The sequence below is a fragment of the Aedes aegypti genome, chromosome 2 (assembly GCF_002204515.2).
Source record: "Aedes aegypti strain LVP_AGWG chromosome 2, AaegL5.0 Primary Assembly, whole genome shotgun sequence".
Taxonomy (NCBI): Eukaryota; Metazoa; Arthropoda; class Insecta; order Diptera; family Culicidae; genus Aedes; species Aedes aegypti.
This window is the reverse complement of record NC_035108.1, coordinates 188,002,213-188,023,985: the sequence shown is the minus strand read 5'-3', so window position 1 is coordinate 188,023,985 and position 21,773 is coordinate 188,002,213. Positions and strand designations below refer to the sequence as shown.

The window sequence follows — 21,773 nt, the reverse complement described above, 5'->3', positions numbered from 1 at the left end:
GTATGAGAGAAATAGCAATAAGGATATAAACAGATTCTGTAACGATATGATAATCGGCATAGTAGTAGTGGCCAAGTGCACGGAGAACCTAACAAAAAAAAATGCTGTACATCGGTTAAAAGTTATACGTACATGTTATAAAAATTATGAGATTTTTCAATAAAACGCCCATGAGAGTAAAATTTATACTTAACAATGCGGTTAAAGCTATTATACAAATATATTTTTTTTAGTAATGTAAACCAATTTATAACAAGCTTTTTGCTTTTGCTGTAAACCAATTTATAACAAGATTGTCACTGAAGTGACCTAGTGTTAGAGATTGGTGGAATATTATTATTGGTATTAAAGCTCATACTTCAGTAGAATAGTAAAGGATACCAACATACAAGTTGTTCATAAAAATAAGGATTTTTATGCAAAAAATTATGTTTGAATTTAAAAAAAAAAACAGCATTTCTTAGGAGTATTTGGAAAATCTATCTAGCTTTTCAACTAGAAACATTTCGTTAGATCTTATATTTTCATAACATTCATTTCTTAAAATAATAGTTGAACTATGCACAGAAAACCGATTACGATTTTATCAATAAAACAAATTATATAATACAATAATTATGCATTATGCATGAGAAATACATTTAACTTTTCTTTGCTCTATATTCTGTAACTCTAAATTTTACTTTACTCGATAAAATGTACAGTACATTTTAATCATGCATTCTTTAAGGTCATATCTCTCTTAATCAAATGGTTCTATAAACAGCTTAGTTTTGAGTTATATGTGATTATGTTTAGTAGATTATAAAATGTTTTAAAATCCACTATGCACAAAGTTATAGAAATATTTTTTCTAAGTCCATAATCTCTTGAATATCGAGAAAAGAAGACTAAACGGTACGACATTTTTAGATGATTTTTTTTCATGGCATTTACGTCCTCACTGGGACAGAGCCTGCTTCTCAGCGTAGTGTTCTTATGAGCACTTCCACAGTTATTAACTGAGAGCTTTCTTTGCCAAAGTTGCCATTTTGCGCACTCGTATATCTTATGGCAGGTATGATGCCCAGGGAAGCCAAGGAAATTTCAATTACGAAAAGATCCTGGACCGACCGGGAATCGAACCCAAACACCTTCAGCATGGCTTTGCTTTGTAGCCGTGGACTCTAACCACTCGACTAAGGAAGGCCCCCAGATGATACAAACATCATAATCAATGATGTTGGCCTAACGTGGAATTTCCTTTTGAAAGACGTGCTTCTTTGTTTGTTCTTTTTTGAATGATCCTCATAGTTTTGCTGTGTAAGAATCAATATGTTCTCTTAATGACGATGTAGCCATGGGACATGCACCACACTAAGAATAAGATCGAAGTAATGGCTCCAAACAAGTAAATGAAAAAAAAAAACATTGTGTGACATGACCCAATTGATGATTCATCGAACTGATTTCGAGCAGTCATCTGATAAGCCGGAATGCAACTTTGATAATAGTTTTCCCATTGCACATGACACTTTCTCCTGTTTGATCTTCGGCAGCTCACATGAGTAAAATTAAATTTCACTTTCCGTAGGTCATATGGTGATTCTCGTCGCCCAACTAAATAATATGGGTGGAATTAACACTTGTCACAAGTCCGATTGGACAAACAAATTGCATTGTGTCAATCAGGGTATGTTGCATATCTATATTTAGGTTCCTATAGGTGGTATATGGTATCCATAAGGGATCACTTCTGCTGAGATGTCAATTAGAGATAAGTAATTCTTATTCAGTAATTTGAGACAGTTTCCATAGGAGAGCAAAATTACATCATCCAGTTGCATTTTCATGATTTTTCCAAACAGCTGCACCGAGGAGTCCATGTCAGATCAATTATTCAGGTTAATATCGGAACGCCCAGACTGTGCGTGTTACGTTACATTATAGTGGCAGCTCTACAATAACCATTGCCATCATCATCATCATCGTCATCCCAAAACACACCAGAAAGCGAAAACGAAAAAGGCTTCCTCGCGAGACATGGCCACTGCTGCCGCATACCGTTCACATGAATTAGCACGTTTCACGGTGTAGAGGGGCGACCTTCGCCAAAATCGTACAAGTCAGGTAGGAGCCCCGCACATTCATGAAATACGCAACAAATCGCTCAACGGGGAGATACTCCCATACTTTATTGCGAAGAACACATCGCGGAACACTGCTGCCTAATGAAAACGCACTTTGCTACCGACCGGCCTTTCAATTGGAACCGATATTTTCATACTGCGAGCGAACTGCTTTTCAATCTGGGCTGTTGCAGCCATGTTGTTATCATCGTCGTCGTCGTCGTCGTTCATCGCAGACGTTGTTCTATGAATCCCAGCCATCTCGTGCACTTCCCAATGTAAGGATATAGGCAAAGCATAATGTGCCAGGATAAGCAAATGTGCACACACGAGAATGTCTCCCCTTGAACCATAACAGCGGCGTGTGACCGACGATAAATGTAGGTTTACCTGTGACGAAATCACCTGCTCCGCTTTTGAGTCTCCGTTCCTTTGCAGCACCAACCAACAAGTCAGTGTGATATCTCTCGGTATGTCGCAAAGAGATAATCAGTTCCGAACTTCGGCGACCTTATCACTGTAATTATCCCTTCACTAGACACCGTCTGGATGCGTCTCCTTTCTGCTAATGATTACGCACTTCAAAGGACTTCTATCGAAAACCAGCTCAGTGACACATGATCTCACATTTTCAAGCTTCGCAGATTTATGTTCTGACGAGTTTCACGGTCCACACTACTGCTGATGCGATGTATTGTGGTGCTCTACGGTTAACAACTGCTCGCTTTTGCTTCTCGCGACTGGAGGCAGTCAGTAGTATAGTGAAGGAACTCTTGCTCACGTTGTTGAACGAATCGAAATATACATGTTTCCACTCGAACAGTTGCTCTCAGTGCTGTCGCTGTCGGCATGGCGATACCTCTAGCGGCCAAAGTTTGAGTTTCAGCAGCTCTGTTATAACGTTATAGAGATATGGATACGACGACGGCGTACATGTGCTCGCTTGAGAAGCACGCTGCTGTGGCTGTGTGCATATCGGAGCGTTTCTCAAACTATCTTAGTTGGTGGTTGCAATTAACTCATTCAGGACTATTGGGAGCTTTTGATGTTCTGTTAACTTTCCATAGAAACATAACTGCTCCATATCCCTTTCGGGACGGACCATATTTGAGTGATTATTTCAAAATTTACCTTATAAACTCATCATCTCGTAGAACAAAACATTCTTTATTTTGGCCATTCTATCACTCCATGAACTTTTTAGGGTCAAGTTCAGACCAGCTCAATTGTGGTGGTCCGTCCGCAAGGCGGTCAATGTTCGAAAAAAACATTATTTCTTTAATTTTTTTAGAAAATTGTTCTAGTCATGCCTTTTTAAAAAATTTTGGACCCGTATTTTTTTATTTCGTCCTTAGGGTACTCTTTCGTGAGAAAGGGTGACCCAAAATTCAGAAATAATTTTGTTTTTTTTTTGTAATGTACATTGAAATTCAAAGAAATAATATACTTTAATTTATATGATTTTTTTTATAAATGGAACGAAAACAATGTACGAGAGATAAAAATACTTCATATTCTCTCTAAGATTCAAAGCATTACGTGACGATAACGTTTATCGAGATTATTCAAGAACTAGTCAACGTCATATAAAAATGGGTAAACATTCATGTGTGAATAACTTGAAAACTAATTGTCTCAATCAAAGCGTCTTGGTTTTGCTATGTTTGTTTATATCCTCCTAAATTATATGGGATTTTTTCTCAAAAATAATTATGAAATAAAAATTAAAACTGAAAATAATAATAAACCTTCAAATTGTTTAGTGGAATACCTATAAATAAATGAAAACCGAATTGAGAACTATATCATTTTATTCCACTACAGTTTGTATCCTTTGACAGTTAAGCATAATTCGACCTCCACTATAAGGGCGTTGTCAGAGTCGTGTAGGGGAATTAGGGGCATAATGGACACGTTAAGCAAATATTCGTTTTAAGACCATAAAATGGCAATGTTTTCAATTTACTACCGGCTAGTTTTCAAGTTTGATGTTAGTACAACGTGCTACAATCATTCATCATAATAAAAATAATATCATATGTCAGAAAAGCGAGATAGAAAATTAGGTCGAAAACAAGGCTGGTAAAAAGGTATCGGGGCAAAATGAACACTTGCGGGAAATTTAGTGATTACAATATATTTAATGACAGCCAATCGTTCCGATATGTAAAAACAATCTCCCTCAATCGTAATAGCTAAAAAGAACCTTTCTGGTTTCGTCACTTTGCTAAAAAATTAGATTCTTCCACGGGCTTCCTTACATGCCAATTTGAAACTGAAAAAAACTTTAAGTCAAATTTTGAAGAACAATGGAAGCAAAACATAAACTTTTATGCCGTCAAACATTTCAAATGCAATACAGATTTCATGCAGTACATGAACTTTTGATGAAATATGCATATTCTCAGATATTGAAGGGGTGTCCATTTCGCCCCGTATGTTCATTATGCCCCTAATCCCCCTACTAGACTCAAAAATTAAGTTATTTTTTAGAGACTCCCTCCAACCTCTTTCACTCAGTTCACCTAACATATACACTATCACTTTTGAAATCACATAGCCCTCCTTCAAATGATGCTTAAACGATGTTTTTGTAAAGGTTGGTAACATGGAACTGGTTTATTTCAAATAACTGGAATCATTCATTTTATTCCTAGAGCTAAAATGGAAACGTCAAAATATTCAGTCTGCGTAAGCAGCTTCCCTAAAAATTCATGTAAATTTACGTCATATGTGCCCGACAGCTTGGACGACATTTAACAAGAATGGCGCATTTTTAAGTGCAAGTAATTACCATCAAACTTCTTCTTCTTCTTTCTGACGCTAAAGAAGCCTGCTTCTCAACTTCTCATGAGCATTTCCACAGATATTAACTAACAGCTCTCTTTGTCAATCGACCAATTTTGCATGTGTATATCGTGTGACAGGTACGATCATACTCCACGCTCAGGGAAGTCGAGAAAATTCCCTTTACGAAAAGATGCTCGACCGGCTGGACTCTAACCTACGACCCTCGGCATGATCTTGCTAAGTATCTGCGCGTTTACCGTTATGGCTATCTGGCTCCCAATATCAAATTTACTTTATTTTATTTTTTACATCGAGTCTATTTGCTTGAAAGTCATTGTAATATTAGTTTTTAGTAGTGTGTAGGATTGAAAGAACTATGACGGATAAATTACATATAACAAGGAATTAAAAACCCATTTAAAAAGAGTTGACAAAATTAGGTCAATAACCATATTATAGCATGAATTTGATTTTTGAAATTGTTACATACATATATTCCAGCTAATTGAAAAATTACATGGAACAATCATTTTTTTAGTGTATTCAAATATTTGGAAACTACCAGATTTGAAAATAAAGATACTGACAATGCTTCTAATAAGACAATACATAAGACAGCTGCAATCAGTAGACTGTTTGGTTTGCCATGAGCTTTTACAGTTTCGCAATCGGTGTGTCCGTTAGATTACAAAGGAACAAAGAATAATTCTTTTACTCTCGATTCGTATCTGTGCATACCTAGAAAAAATGAATAGTTGAAAAGTTGCGACAGATAAAACTTTTTCAATTCTTACGGTGTTTGTTTACATTTTGTTTACCCTGAGCTGGTGTTTACTAAACACGATGTAAACAAAATCTGTTGTGCTTAATTACAAGTAGCAATGATAATTCAACAATCGAAATCAAAAAAGTTTAGTAAAACAATGATTTATTGGCTAAAAGAATCATTCAATGTCATGGGTGCCGAACAGCACAATTATGCTGGTTCGTCCCGAAAGGGATATAGAAAAATTACGCATTGAGAAAACAGCTCTCAAAGTTTGAAAATTGTCTGATTGTTCATAATGTTCAGGTATATTTCTGTATGCCATGTTTATAAGCATAAATATAAGCATTAAACTGATGCAAATTTTGTAGTTTTTGCTCTCCTGTGCTTAAACGATGTCAATTATGATGAAAATCATTTTCTCAAAATTTGAAGTGATTTGGAAGAAATTTGGTTGTGCACACGCCATTTGAAGTTTATATGGAAATTATTATGGAAAAGGCAATCTTTTTGTGTTCAGTCCTCTAACTGCTCATAATAGTAATCTATGTAAAAGTGAACAAACTCTTCTTATGTGAAATCTTCCCAGCTACAACTTTGTCGAAGACCATATTTTGATGAAACGTAAGGATAATTTGTTATTGTTGATTCCAAAGTATAGATCATGCTGAGATGATCATTCAATTACATTCAGAGCAACACTGCTTTTTTGTTGTAGAACATAGTAGCCTAGATTACTTTAATCTATTCTTCACGCCAGGAGCACCACTGTTGCCTGCCGAGCAGTTAGTTAAGCATGCAAAATGCAAACCCAGTTTATGATTATGAATAGCAATTTATCCTGACGTCCAATCAAAATGTGGTCTTCGGCAAAGTTGTAGCTGAAAGGATTTCACATGAGAAGAGTTTGTTCACTTTTCCATAGATTATTATGACGAAGAGATAGAGTGTTGAACATAAAAAGATGGCGTTTTCCATAGTAATCTCCATATAAACTTGGAATGGCTTGTGCACAGTAAAATTTCATCCGAATTATTTCAAACTTTGGGAGGATGCTTTTTACCATAATATCAATTGTTTAAGCATAGGGGAATCAAAATTTCAAAATTTGCGTCACTCTAATAAGCATAGATGACCGTACAATTCGTTGTTGCTACTCCGTGATTGACTAGAACAATCTAAATTGCACAGAGAAGCAATGAACGGGGCTTGGGAGCTAATCATTCTCAATGTGCATAATTCGAGAGATATAATATAAAGAATTCAGTAACGGCACCGGCCACGTCCTTACGATCATCGAGGAGGGGAAGGGATGTTAGTGTGAATACCGTTGTTATTAGAGACCGAGATCACCTCTGCATCTCCACGGTTGTCGCAGGAAGAATTTTTGTTAGTGGGAAGGGTAAACAAATTACATGTCCAGTATTCACCTTGGTAAGTGATGCGGCTCATTAAACTTTGATTCTAAATATGATTGGCTTCATTATTGGCGTCATTGTTGTAGCAGTTCCGAGAGCATGAATGCGAACTTCTTTCATTCCAATGGACCGATGCACGAGTTCACGTTGGTGCAGTTCTTAATTTTACCATGGATTCAGTAGTTTCAACAATAAAATTCATTTCAGTGTACTACTATTGTGGTGACAAACTATTCAAAAACTATTGTATAACTCAAAGAAATGAGTATTTATTTTCATTTGAAGATTTTTTTTTTCGACACAGGGAGTGACGAATCATTCATTATTTATTTAATTAATTCACAAATATTCGAGTTATAAAACACAAAAACAGTATAAATGTGTTTCAAGGGACCATCGAAGCAGCCATGAAAACCATGGCATACTATGTTAACCACTGTTATTATTGATTTCGTCAATATCTACAATTTCCGTATACCTGGCCACGCCCTAGAAGCGCATTTATATCATAATAGTCATATACTCTTAGAAAAATTGCAGAGTGATTGGTATATTAAAAAAAAAAATATATTTATAAAAATGAAAAACACTACAAAATAAGTAGACGAAAAAACGAAACAAAACAAAAATGGTCGGTGAGATATAACTAACTGATCGATTTTAAACATAAGATCGGCTGAATCGCGGAAACAGAATCAAATAAAAGCGCTTATAAAATCCCAAACAAAACAAAATAAAAACAATGGAATAAAACAAACTTTAAGTGAAAAGAACTACGAAGCACGGCTAGAGAATGCCATAAGCATTCTTAAACAAAATTTTGAATGGCCTCTGGTCATCCTTCATTTACGTCAGTGGCCAACTACCAAATATTAGAATTATGCGCTATTTTGGTGTATGGTGCAAATAATTACGTTTTTTTTCTGTGTCACTTTGGCATATGGGTGAATCAGAAGTGTCGAAGATAGGATACATTTCCGTTAATCAATAGCTCAACGAGGCAGTTCCTTCGTTTAAAGTCGAAGTTTGCTCACAGCATTGTATTTCAATCAAAACATTTTTTTTTCAACTAACAAAGTGTTCGTTTTGAACGAAAATACTACTTTCAAAAAGAGGCGAATGAACCCTTCTGGTTTAATAAACGCAAAAAAAAACTACTTTTAAAGTTTTGACCATAACGATTAATTATTCATCGAGACCGGGATACCCACAGCTTGGGAACCACTGATGTACGCCAAAGACTTCACATGAGCATGCACGAATGTATTAGTTACCGTCGTCGTGTAGCTAGTGGAATCGCAAATTGGAGTGATAGGTTACTAAATATCCCTTCCGGTATTGGACGTGACCCTTCCTCATAAAAACCCCAATCTTCGTTTAATTAGTACAGGTATCTAAACAAAAAAGATGTGGAGCCTTCACTGCAATATTTTAGCGATTCTAAATTATGCCAATCCCTATCGAGAGCGAATGACGACAGATGAGATATGTGCATGCATGGTGGTCGCTTTACTGCGCTGACTGTAATAACGGGCGTGTGCTCATGATGTTGTTTGCAGATTTGGCACATTTCAATTGAATATACCTAGTGTGTGAAGCGAAAATTTTACGTGATTTTATAGTGAAAAAATAAGGTTAGGTTATCTATTATTTGCGTCGTGTGATGAATTGCGCTTCTTTGTTGAAAAGTTTTGCTTTCCTTATCGGTATTACAACTCCAGTGGGACTTAACCAGCTTTTCAGCATAGTGTTCTAAAAGCACTTTCACAGCTATAGAAAGCTTTCTTTGTCATTCGACAGTTTTTCTATTTTATTTATTAAATTTTTCTGACTTCAATAAAACAGATGGCCTCCCGGTCAACCAGTCAGTGATTTTCGATAACGATCGATATAAATTCGTTTTGAACCGTTAGCGATCGCCATCGTTGGTCAAAGATCTATGAAGAATTATGAAGACTGGTTGGTCGGGCTATTTGCCAAAAGGTCGGTAATTCAATTCTTTTAACTAGATCCTAGCGAAAGTACCAAGATTCAGTGTATAATAATTGAGATCACAGCTGTTGAAATCTCGGCTACTCGTTTACAGATTTACAATATAAGTTCAATATCCGTTAATTCCAATAAAAGAGTAAAAATTTCCTTCAGGCATTTCTCCAATGATTTCTTGAAAAATTCATTCAATCATTTTTCACGCATTACTCTATTTTTGTTGGAGAAATCAATCAAGATTTTTTTTTCAAAATAATCCCAGAAATAACTCCAAAGATTCTTCAAGAAATGTTTGAATCCATTGCATTTAAATCAACATTTCTCTAAGTATTATACATCCAGTGATTTTTCATGGCATTTTTTAAGAGTTTTTCGAGAATTTAAGCAAGGCTTTCGAAGAATCAGGCACCGAAAGCTTTTGATCCTAACCTAGTCGAATCCTAGCATTATCTTTTTTTTTATACCAGACCGATAGGTTATTTAAGGGATTGCAGCATTTAGTCTTTGTTACAGGTAATAGTCTTTGGATTCAACATTAACAACTTAATATTATAGCTTAAAGACTTGAATTCCAGCGAAAAGTAAACTTGACACAAGTTAAAAATGAGTTAAAGACTTCTGAATATACTAACTCTTCAAGGATTTGTAATTGCCGGTATTCAAGGAACATACGAGAATCCTTATTAATGATCGAACCTCTTTGTTCAAAATCCTTTTGTTGTTAAGAAGAAGCGACCTGAGGAAATTTCAACAGCAGGACGAGGATGACGTGGCAAAATATCAGTACTGTTAGGGGCTATCCATTAACCACGTGGTCATTTCTTTAAATTTTCAGACTTCCTCCCTCCCCCTCGTGGCCATTTGTCCATACAAAAAAAAAATAAAATTTGTATGGACCGTGGTCATTGGCCTGACTCCCCCTTATGTTTTTCTCAGATAATGAATCAATTATGTTCACTAAATAAGAGGCGGGCCTTCGTGGAGTTTATTCTCTGTGATGATATGATGCTATGAAGTTTCCATTTAGTGTAGCAAAGTATCCACCGGTAGCAATGGACAGTTCTAACAAAACGCTTTGTTCAAGATTATATGGCTATTTGCATTCAATCATACTTCTGTCTGAAGGGCCAAACACGAATGGCGGACCCGTAAGCATAGACATGTTTGAAACAATCCAACATGTTTCAATGTTCAGATCGTTAGGGTACCTGACATCTGCTTTGACCTGAAAGAGACTAATTCGTAACTTTGAATGTCCTGATTTATTGATGCGTCCATAAAACCTAAAGAATGTACTATAGTACATTGAGTTAAGCCGAAAATACATATGGATTACCACCATGCGGGGTGACATTGGGCCTAGGGGGTGACTTTGACCGCCTCTTTCGATGAATCTCATGACTGGTATGAACGCCAAAAAAACTAATCTATGGCCAGCTATTGACTATGTGTAACGTATTCTTGAAGCTTTACACATTGTTCCCATTATTCTGACATCAGTTTGCTGTAAAAATGTTGGCCCAAAGTCACCCTTATGGACCAATGTCACCCCGCACGACGGTAGCTTTAATTCAGCAGACCTTCACAGCCGTTGCAACTTTGCGAAGTTTCTAATATTTATTGACAGTTGCTTGGTACGTCCAAATCATCCAAGATATCGGTTTGGTATCATGCGTTTTACACAGTGTGTTCTGTGCTTTTTCGTCTTTGACGACTCTTAATAATAGAAATATTAGTAGTAGAACGCTAGTGGCGCTGTTGTCATAAAACTGATTTTAATTGTTATTACCTTAAATTATGGCTTTTCATTGTTTGTTCAATACCATGTCGTTGTTTTGGTTCTTATAATTAATTTGACACTTTGATGCCCGATACTCACGCTGTCAGTTCGTGGCAAACTAGATGTTGGTAACACGAACAGCAGCGACATTAGCATTCTTAGGTTAATGCTTCTACTCTCTTAATAGATATCGGGGATCGTAGTAACCTGCGCGAAGATACGGACGTTAAAAATTTTCGCTCGCTTTCTTTATGATGCTGATATTAATTGTCATTCGGAGTGCGTTTTGATCCTGATCAGTCACGGATCGATGATTAATTTGGTGAGCCATGCTTTTATCTTAAATGTTGAATTATTATAAAACATGTTTTTATCACGACAACGATACAGGGATTGAGTCCTGAGAAAATTGAGAGAATCTCTCACGTATCGCTCTCTGTAACTATCATAACATGCTGCACATTATGAGAGACTGTTTATCGTATACTGCTACAACTTTGATCAGATTGTGGGGATAGTAGTGCATGATAAAACCCCTCTAAACATGCTCCAAGCCTGGAGGACACTATTGCTATTGGAAGTTCGTGGATTGTTTATCGTGCCAGTAAAGAAAAACACCTATCCCCAACGGTAAATAAGCGAGAAAAATGGATTTTATCATCGCTCTCTCATTGGGGCTCTCGCTCGCTGCTTCCATTTATCAGACTTGTTACACCTTACGATACAACGACGATCGTGGACCGCAACAGATGGGATGTTTGTCTTTGCTTGCTTTGATCGTGCTTCATACTCAAATGAGAGCGAATTCTGCAACGCCTGCAACGATGCCACTCTTTATGTATTTCAACAAAATATGAATGGTTCGTCACTATAAGTGTCGACAAAAACTCTTCTTTATGTTTAACATAATATACCATTTCATTTACCTAGGGAGTCGAATCCTATTCTTGGCACTTTTGATTCACTTTTTTGAAAGCGACAGAGCTCATATTTGGCCACTATATGCGTCGTACTGGAGCGCTTCTTACTGCAAAGTTTCAGACGATTCCGCCAAGGAAAACCCCCCATGCCAAAGTGCCCATGTGGTCCTGCACCCTATTTCTTGTAATTACAGAAACAACTTCAGGTTCACGTTGTCTTTAGTGTCTTATGTGTGACTTTTTTAAACTGAGGCTGCATGAATCGCATCACTTACCAAGGTAAATCCTGATTATGTAGCTTTTAAACCCATCCCACTAACAAATTCCTTCCTGTGATAACCATGGAGTTGCAGAGATGATCTCGGTCTCTAGTAACAATGGATGTCACACTCATAATCCTTCATTTCTCCGATGGCCGTAAGGACGTAGCCGGCGCCGTTATTGACTTTATAATTTTGGGGTTCTCGAAAGTGTACCATGCCCACACAGTTACGGATCACTTTGGCGTTCAACATCAAATAACTCACTCAAAACATAAACGTTGACGTTAAACATATTTTTCCCATGTCATACTATTTGTCTTCTACCATTTGTAATGTTAAGGTGAAACTCCGTTGAATCCGTAAGTTTATGTTTGCAAGTAGTGGTACACAAGAAATATTCTCGTAAATGCTGGTATTAGTGAAGTTATAATTAATAATACTACGTTGCCAGTAATAACTGCATCAGTTTGAGTCTTTTTCACTTCGACTGAATAATATTGCTTGATGTTGTACTCAATCATCAACATTCCTGACAACACTGCTAGCGATCAGCCGACCCAAAATTAGAAAAATGAAAAAAGCGAAAAGTTGTGATCGGGTGATTGTTTTAAGCACGGTTTTGCAAAGTTTTAAGTTGTTTTTCTCAGAAATCAACTCTGAAGTGTTCTTTAATAAACGAGTAAAGAAAGTAAACTGTGTACGATGGTCTACGTGTGGCGAAAATTATACAATTGCGCGAAAAGTGTCCTCCGGTTGCGGGTGAATAAGTGTAAACAAACGTAGCAATGTTCGCCGCTCGTGTTGAAAATTAGCACGATTCGTGAAAATTTGAACAGTTACGAGTTGCAAAACTATGAAAATTGTAAGGTTGCAGTGTTCGGATGTCCCTTTAGCAATTTGGGAGTGATTAATTATAGGTAAGAGAAATAATTTGAGAAAAAATGCAAACCACCGTCAAATGCGTTTGTATGTGTGAGGAAGCCATTTTTCCTTCCATGACAGGGATTCCTTCCTATATGTCCTTAAGCACAACATTCAACCGCTAAATAACGGTGTTTTTGACATATTTTCAATTGATACCACACAGTTATCATTATATGGTCGTTTTCTGTAAGAAGTGCCCTGCCCATAACTGCACATTTATAACATTCGACAAAATTAGGCATTGAGTAAATGGAATACCAAGTGTGCATTTTATGGCAGTATGGGAGGAAACTAAAATTTCTAAAAATTACCAGAAACTCAAAAGAGCTTATTTGAGGCTGATACTTTGTACAACTCATATCACATACTAAGTGAATAGTCAGAAAATAATTCTGAGAGAAATTTCATTGCTATTATATTACGAGGCTCATTTATAATCTCAATGTGACTGTTATGCGGTTATAATTACCAATGTGACAAAACAACTTGGTATTTTTTTCGAATTTTCTAGAACAAACTCACAGATTTCACATTTCCGATCGAAAGTATTTATCATTTGATGACTCTCCATGGTATTAACTCCAATTTGTCAAAAATATCGAATGTGACTGATATGCAGTTATGGGCAGTGCCGTCAGCATTCATAAGCTCCCACAGGTGGTAAAATTCAAAAGTTATAGCATAAAACATGCTCGTTTGTTCCGATTTAGTATGAATTCGTCTTTGGAAAACATTTTTTGCAATTTCTCATCGTAATAGGCTGTTTTTCATCACGCCAATCTGCCATGAAACGGCCTACTTTCCTGCACTGAAGTATGCAGTGCGGGAATAGTTATTACCTAACTGAAACCAGTGCTGTAATGATTCATTACGTAACGCTTTCTCATTACGCAACTGTTTTCAGTTGCGTAATGAATCATAACACAACCATTTCTCAGAAATTGTAAAATAATGGTGGATGCATTCCGATATAATTTCTGATACCCTCAAGTGGTCTTTTACGAAATTGCAAAAAATGTTGTACGTAACTCGTTGCAGAACTCGATTTTTACAGCACTCGTCGTAATTATCCTACTCGGCAAGCCTCGTAAGATAATTTTACGACTCGTGCTGTAAAAATCATCATTCTGCAACTTGTTCCGTAAACTACTATTTCTTGATTGTTGATTCTAAATACCGAACATTAGCACTTCTAATTAGTGATCCATAATATGGACCAGGAAATTATCGTTTACCACGGTTATGGATCACTTCCAAAGAATGTAGATTTCTGCTATTTTAAGCATTGGATTCGACATTTTCAGAGAATAGCACTAAGGATAAAACTAATAAAACATCAAGGTTTGTAAATTTCATTTTATAGCAGACAAAAATGAGTGCAAAACTTGGTGTGGAGCGAAAACAGTTCATCTCTCAGTAACTATAATGCAGTATCACAAAAAAGGGCATTTTATCCTTGTTTCTAACTCTAACACTGCTATTTTTTGCAGTAATATGTGACACATTGTTAACTTTCGCCAATTCATGTAATACAGATGTATTGAGTTGAAAATCTCTTGATTTTGCACACTGATCCATAATATGAAAATTGATCCATAATATGGTTTTCAGAACACGATACAATTTTTAATTTTTATGCAATCCTATGTAAGTATTACACTCAAAACAGTTCACTAACCGAAGTTCCAGTTTGAAACGATTTAATTCGTGCTTTTAAATTACAATTTTACGTTTTCCATGTCGTTTTATTGAATTTTATAGGTTGGACTCCACACTTTTTGATCCATAACGGTAGGGTCATGGTACATGGATGGAAAGCTACTCCCATGCTACATCTGTTGGTTCCTTGTGCAACTTCGATTATTCTGGTCAATCATGCTTATGCTTTAGCGACTCTTATTAGATATCACCGGTCTGCCGTTTTCCACTGCTCTCTTTTCTCATACTAGGACTGCAACAAGCTTAATCCTACTTAGTTTGGGTAGAGGTTAGGATAACTCTGATCAATCCTCAGCATAAAAGTACAGCAAATATCAATCTATATTATTTTGAGGGATTTCTTATGCGCTTTGAAAATTTTAGTGATAATAATTTCAGCATATTTGTAGTTCTGTGTCAAAATTGCACGTTGATTGCTCATAGACAAACAAAGCTACAACACGCCAGAGTTGAACGTTTTGTATGCTAATCGGCTTTCACTACTAGTATTCTGAACACAACTGCAGGCAGTAATTTTCGTAGTTTTTCTCATTTTTCTTTTCTATTGGATCATTTACTCATTTAAGAGGAAAATAACCATCATCGTTTTAAAAATTTTCAAAACCAGTTTTTTCGCTCAAAGTTGAAGCAATGCTCAAGAAAATCTATCATTGCATTGCACTGGCTATCTGTAATGCGATGATAGATTTTCATAAGGGTTTCTCCAAATTTGAACGAAAAAACTGGTTTTTATTTTTTGATGATTGCTGATGATTGAATGATGGTGTCTTGAGCCTTAACCAGCAATTAAAAGACCACCACCAATTCTGCAGACCTAAACGTTATTTTTCCTCTAATGAATGCTACCCCAATATCATTGAGTTCGTTGATAACTTACCACAGCCAAAGGGAAACACCAGGTTCATTGATTCCTTATCTCGAGATGAACGCAGTTTTGCAAAGCAGAGACATGTACAATGTATCGTGTGCGTCCCTCGCAGAGCTGGCAAGGCGCTGCCTAAATATAAACGATTGTGTTTATTTACTGCACATAAAAACAAAACAACCCAGAGCAGAATTCAGCAATTTGTGCGCTGCGGCCTAAGACAATTCTCGCGGAACATTACTAAAGGACCTATCTAACATTGAGAGGCTCTCTTTGTTTACTTTCTCTTTCATTAATAACTGTGTCACATTAACCTCTTCTGTTGCGTTTTTTGTATGAAATGCTAGTCAAGGAAACTGACTTTCGATCTATAGTGAAAAACTTCCCAAAATCTTTAGTATTCCACTGTTATAATCGAAAGAGAACGAGAGAGAAGAGAATCTCTCATTTGTACATAGGTCCTTTAGTAATGTTCCGCGAGAATTCTCTAATGACGATTCGTGGTTGAAGCGAATAAAAAGAACGGCCCAGCGAAACAAACGGTGGCAACGTGACAGTCACAACTCACACCTAGATGAGCCGTTGGCTGTCGGGCCGACGTCATAGTTCGATTGCAGTATGCGACAATAAATACTGCAGAAATTTAAAAAAATACAATCCAATTCTCCAATAATCTATTTTGATGATTATATTTCTTTCTCGTATTATGCAACCACCTTTTAATTACATATTTTTATTTTTTATGCAATTATCAATTTTTACGTTTCCATCTAAAAGCTCCATAAATTCTTCTAAAGTAAGCTTGAATGAACTTTTGAAGAATCTACACCAGCATATATTCTTCTTCTTCATGGAATTAACGTCCTCACTGACACAGAGCCTGCTTCTCAGATAAGTGTTCTTATGAGCACTTCCACAGTTATTAACTGAGAGCTTTCTTTGCCAAAGTTGCCATTTTGCGCATTCGTATATCTTATGGCAGGTACGATGATACTCTAAGACCAGGGAAGCCAAGGAAATTTAAATTACGAAAAGATCCTGTACCGATCGGGAATTGAACCTGGATTTCTTCAGTATGGCTTTGCTTTGTAGCCGCGGACTCTAACCACTCGGTTAAGGAAGGCCCCGCACCAGCATATATTACAGCAATAATTTATGTTATCGAAGAAGATCATTCCTTAATCATTGTTCAGGCATTTCGGCCTAGACCAAATAATTATTTTAGCCATCAATCAGTAAAACCTCCCTGGGGACGGACCTGGTGTAGTGGTTAGAACACTCGCCTCTCACGCCGAGGACCTGGGGATCGAATCCCATTCCCGACATAGTCACTTATGACGTAAAAAGTTATAGTGACGACTTCCTTCGGAAGCGAAGTAAAGCCGTTGGTCTCGAGATGAACTAGCCCAGGGCTAAAAATCTCGTTAATAAAGTCAAACCAACCAACCTAAAATCTCCCTCGAGTTCCTTAAGAGTCCAGGCGTTCTTTCAGAATACCTTGCATAAGTTCATCAGAATTTTTTCCAAAAAGTTAATTTGGTGATTGCTTTACGATTTCCTTAACAAAAACCTCCCGGATTTGGAGTGATAATTTTCAATAATTATTGGAGAAATAATAATTTTTGTAAAATTTCTTGTCATTTCCATGGGATTCCAGAGATAAATGAAAACCCACAAATGGAATCGCTTGAGCTGCCTTACAAAACGTCACATTTACTTTTTTGTCTTAGTTCGGTTGGCAAGAGAAAACTCGATTTGAAATCAATAACTTTTTAATAAAAACAGTTTTTCTTCTTCTTCTTTCTGGCGTTACGTCCCCACTGGGACAGGGCCTGCTTCTCAGCTTAGTGTTCTTATGAGCACTTCCACAGTTATTAACTGAGAGCTTACTATGCCAATGACCATTTTTGCATGCGTATATCGTGTGGCAGGTACGAAGATACTCTATGCCCAGGGAAGTCGAGAAAATTTCCAACCCGAAAAGATCCTCGACCGGTGGGATTCGAACCCACGACCCTCAGCTGGGTCTTGCTGAATAGCTGCGCGTTTACCGCTATCTGGGCCTCAAAAAACAGTTGTTACACGATTTAAATTATTTTTCAAATTCAACTACCATGTTCATTTGGGACTAAGACATTTGGGAGTATATTTTACATGGAATAATCATACCAGATATCAAATTCATCCGTACATTTATAATTATAGCAGTATTTGTGATTTTGTATGTTTTGTGACCTGAAATCAGGGCTGGTAGCGTTCGGACAGCAACATAACAGTGACTTTCGTGACCAAACTGGTCCGAATAGTGTCTAAAAAGTGACTTCAAAACTACAAATGTTAGTAATAAAAATGACTAGAACTGCAAATACGTTCTATGTGGATGTCAACAGAGCCAAATACTGGGTAAAATTAAAATGTAGTGAACAGCAGTAATTTGAAATATTTCTCAATAGTTACTGTCCTCACGGATAACAGATGTGTAAATATTCAAATTGAAACTCCTTGCAATCACTAGCGCCGTCACACAGCGAATTGCGTCAATCAGTGGTGAATATCAGTATTTTGAAATATTTCATATTCACCACTGACATCGTCATGGGTACTTAGCGATGACAGCGCCACCACGATGTTGCTTCTTGTGTTGCCATTCAAAATGATCGTTAATTGTCTTACACAGTTTTACAATCGGACTTAAACGTATGTTATTTGTGCTGTCCTGAATAATGTTTGATTTCCAAAAGTGTGCAATAAGATGGCGCATTGGAGATTTCATTCCTTCATGTTCATTTACGAGATAAATATTAGCTTAGTATAGGCTACTATTTTCAATTTACGATTTCAGTCGAAAGACTGGTAGTTTATCCGAATCCATGAACTCCGGAAACAAGCTCGTGAAAGAACTTTTCAGAATGATTTCAACACTTTTCTGTAATTAACGTTAACTGCGTAAATGTTTTTTTTTCTCTCCAAAAGAATAACTCTCTGGACTCCCTAAAAATGGGTGGCATGTTTCTCTTCACTCCTCTGGCTACAGAGTACAATGAACCAGCCTTGGTTCAATCGGAGCAACCACTCTGCAAGCGTTCTGGACGGTTTTACCAACTTGCCCCAGTCTCGTTCCATTGCGTTTTTCGGCTTCCTCAGTCCTCTAGTCTACAAAAATAATTGCCGGGTCAAGAATACGAAGCAGTTGACTACGTGCGTCCGGAAGATGGACGTCAGAGCCGTCTAGCGGTCTTGTGAAAGCATCGCGACAAAGTTGCATCGTACGGCCTTTTTTCAATATTCATTGACGTTATTTTAAAGAATAAACATTGTTTACCGTGATGCATCAATACCCGGACACTTAAGCTGCCATGAACGTTCAAAATCCATTTTGGATAGGTTTTCTACGAAAAATATTAAAATGTTTTTATGCAACGAATACTTCCATATTTAATCTAAACGAAAATGAACCACTTTTCCATAAATTTGAAGATTTAACTATAAACATACTTGAAACAATGAAGGTTGTTTTGTCCTTAAATCCAGACACCTGCAGCAAATCATGTCTATTAATCCGGACAGCTATGTATTAACGTACAATTAATTAATAATAAAATGTTAATTTTTTTTTTAAACAACTGAATTTATCACTCTCTTACAAACTTGAGCAATTCAAACGTTTATTAATGATTAAAACACATTAAAATGTGAGCAAATATGTGGTTTGATTACCTGGACAGAGACCACTGTGATTTGAACTGGAACAATCACTTATTAGTTCAATTTTTCTGCATAACACTATGCTCTGTATATTTTTCATCACTAATCCCACATATATTGATTGTTTTGAATGTTTTCCTCTTGACTTGTGAATTATGTTCTTACGCCTTGTGAATAAAACATTAGGTTTCAATGTCCGGGTTTAAAACACTTGGCTCCAATTCCGAACAGCCTCTTTTTGTAGATCTTTTCACTATTTTAAATGCTTGTTTCGTCCATATTTCTGTAATTTTTTGTCACTAATCTCTTTAGCAATCACTTTGGGCACAATTATTTTAAAATCACTACATGAACCGTGTAATTTCACAGCCAAACGTTGTGAGTGCGTTCGTGGACGCTATCAACAAAATCACTTGCACCGCGTAAAAATGACGTTCAACTTGAGCAACATTTTTGGTTTGTTATTTTTATTTAATTGCAAATGGTAACTAGATAATAAATAACTGTCAAACGATCAGCGTTGTTCAAAGCAAAAATTATAATATAAAATTTAACATGATAATATATAAATTTTTCCTTTAATTCTCGAAAACTTATTCAAATAGTCTCAAGTCAAAAAAGTGAATAAACTTACTTTATTGAAGCTTCGTGTTTCGCAGGCGAAATTCCACATGTTCCGCTCCTACCCAACTAAATTTTTCACTTTTAGAACGTTTAATTTCCGGATTTACAAAACGACGAAAGTAAGATTTTCAACTTTCGCAACCTAACCACTACTTTCGCCGCCTCGCTGTATAGAGAGACAAAGTGACTTAACCACGAATCAAAACAAAACACTACTTGAGCCGATTTTACACTGGTAGAAAAACGTCGAAAGTAACTGTATGAAACGGCTTATCATTTTGTCATAATTATTTTTGTTGAAAATAATAGAAACTACCTAGTTTTTGAACGCGATCTGATTGTATGCAAAATTTGAGCGATGTACACGGCGAAAAAATGTTAAAAAGGTGATTCATTTTAAAGCAGTTTTAGAAGACAGGTTGTGATTCTTCTCAATTAGTTTTCTCAAAACCGTATGAAAGTTACTTACGTCGATTTGAAAAAGTAATCGAGAATTGATGGATATTATCATAGTGTCCGCCTGTATTGCCATAACCGGTGCAGTTCGTAGTACCCCCTCGTTTGCCCTAGATGCTATACTCAATCTGCCCCGGCTGGATCAATTCATAAAGCTGGATGCTGAGAAAAGTGCTCTTCGGCTAAAACGATCAACAGTCCTACTGTCAGGGGACTTAACAGGTCACCTCAGTATATTAAACGAATTTTCGATAAATCCTATTGTTGAAAAATGTAGTGACTGGATGGAAAAAGTGGTAAACTATGACTCGCCATTCACGGTGGTCTTTCCTTCTCGTGAGGAATGGGAAGGAGGTGGACCCACCATTTCACCGGGATCTATTAAATTATACACAGATGGTTCAAAAATGAATAATTCGACAGGGTCTGGAGTATACGGACCGAAAACCAAAATCTCTGTCTCTCTTGGACAGTGGCCTACAGTATTTCAAGCAGAAGTCTATGCAATCAAGGAATGTGCGCAGCTGTGTCTGAAAAGAAATTACAGACATGCCACCATCTGTATTTTCTCTGATAGTCAAGCAGCGCTTCAATCTTTGAAGGCTTTCACTTGCAACTCAAAACTTGTGTGGGAATGCATTCTTGCACTGAAATCCCTAGCTGAACGCAATCGAGTTAAACTATATTGGATCCCAGGACATACGGGTCTAGAGGGTAACGAAATTGCCGATCAGCTAGCAAGGAATGGATCAACCAATATGTTCATTGGTCCAGAGCCATTCCTTGGCATTCCAAACTCTGCACTAAACACGGAATTGAACAACTGGTTGTTCGGTCAAATTCAATCAAATTGGAATACAGTTTCCAATGCGAATCAGTCCAAAAGGTTCGTAACAATAAACACGGCACAAACACAAAAACTTATAGGTCTCAACAAAAGGGATCTCAGAACATACATCGGTCTAATAACTGGTCACTGCCCAAGCAGATACCACTTATACAAGATCGGTGTCGTCCAAAACACAAATTGCCGTTTCTGTGATGAGACGGACGAAACCTCACAACACCTTCTCTGCTCTTGCAGTGCACACATCCATCGTAGGTTCAAAATATTTGGCAAGCACTACTTACAGCCAGCTGATATTTGGAACGCATCCCCTAGGGAGGTGGTTAGCTTTATTAGGCTGATCACGCCAGATTGGGGGAACTACAACACTGCAACCTAGGACTTCTGCCCATCAATGGCAGATGGTTCAAAGTTCAGTCAAATGCGCAAAGTATTCCGGAAGCACATTTGCTACTGGAAAACATTGTGTACATAGAGTAATAGGGTATATCACAATAGTCCTAAAAAATGGACGCAGTGATCCCACACTCGACAGAAGAAGAATAGTGTCCGGATATTGATACCGTTACAAATTGTTAAACCATACAAATTGTTGTAGT

General features: G+C 36.9%; 1 protein-coding gene across 4 annotated transcripts in view; it reads right to left on the bottom strand.

Moving 5' to 3' along the window:
* Positions 1–21,773, bottom strand: part of LOC5575936 (lethal(3)malignant brain tumor-like protein 3) — a 55,756-nt gene that overhangs the window by 17,650 nt on the left and 16,333 nt on the right. Inside the window, exon 1 of one of the 4 annotated variants that reach the window (XM_021843468.1) lies at positions 15,555–15,725. The exons of 2 other annotated variants lie outside the window; for them this stretch is intronic. The gene's annotated coding sequence lies outside the window, so the exon portion shown is untranslated. Of the gene's footprint in view, positions 1–2,498; positions 2,950–15,554; positions 15,726–21,773 lie in introns of those variants that run through there. One more of the 4 variants, XM_021843467.1, reaches the window with a different exon arrangement.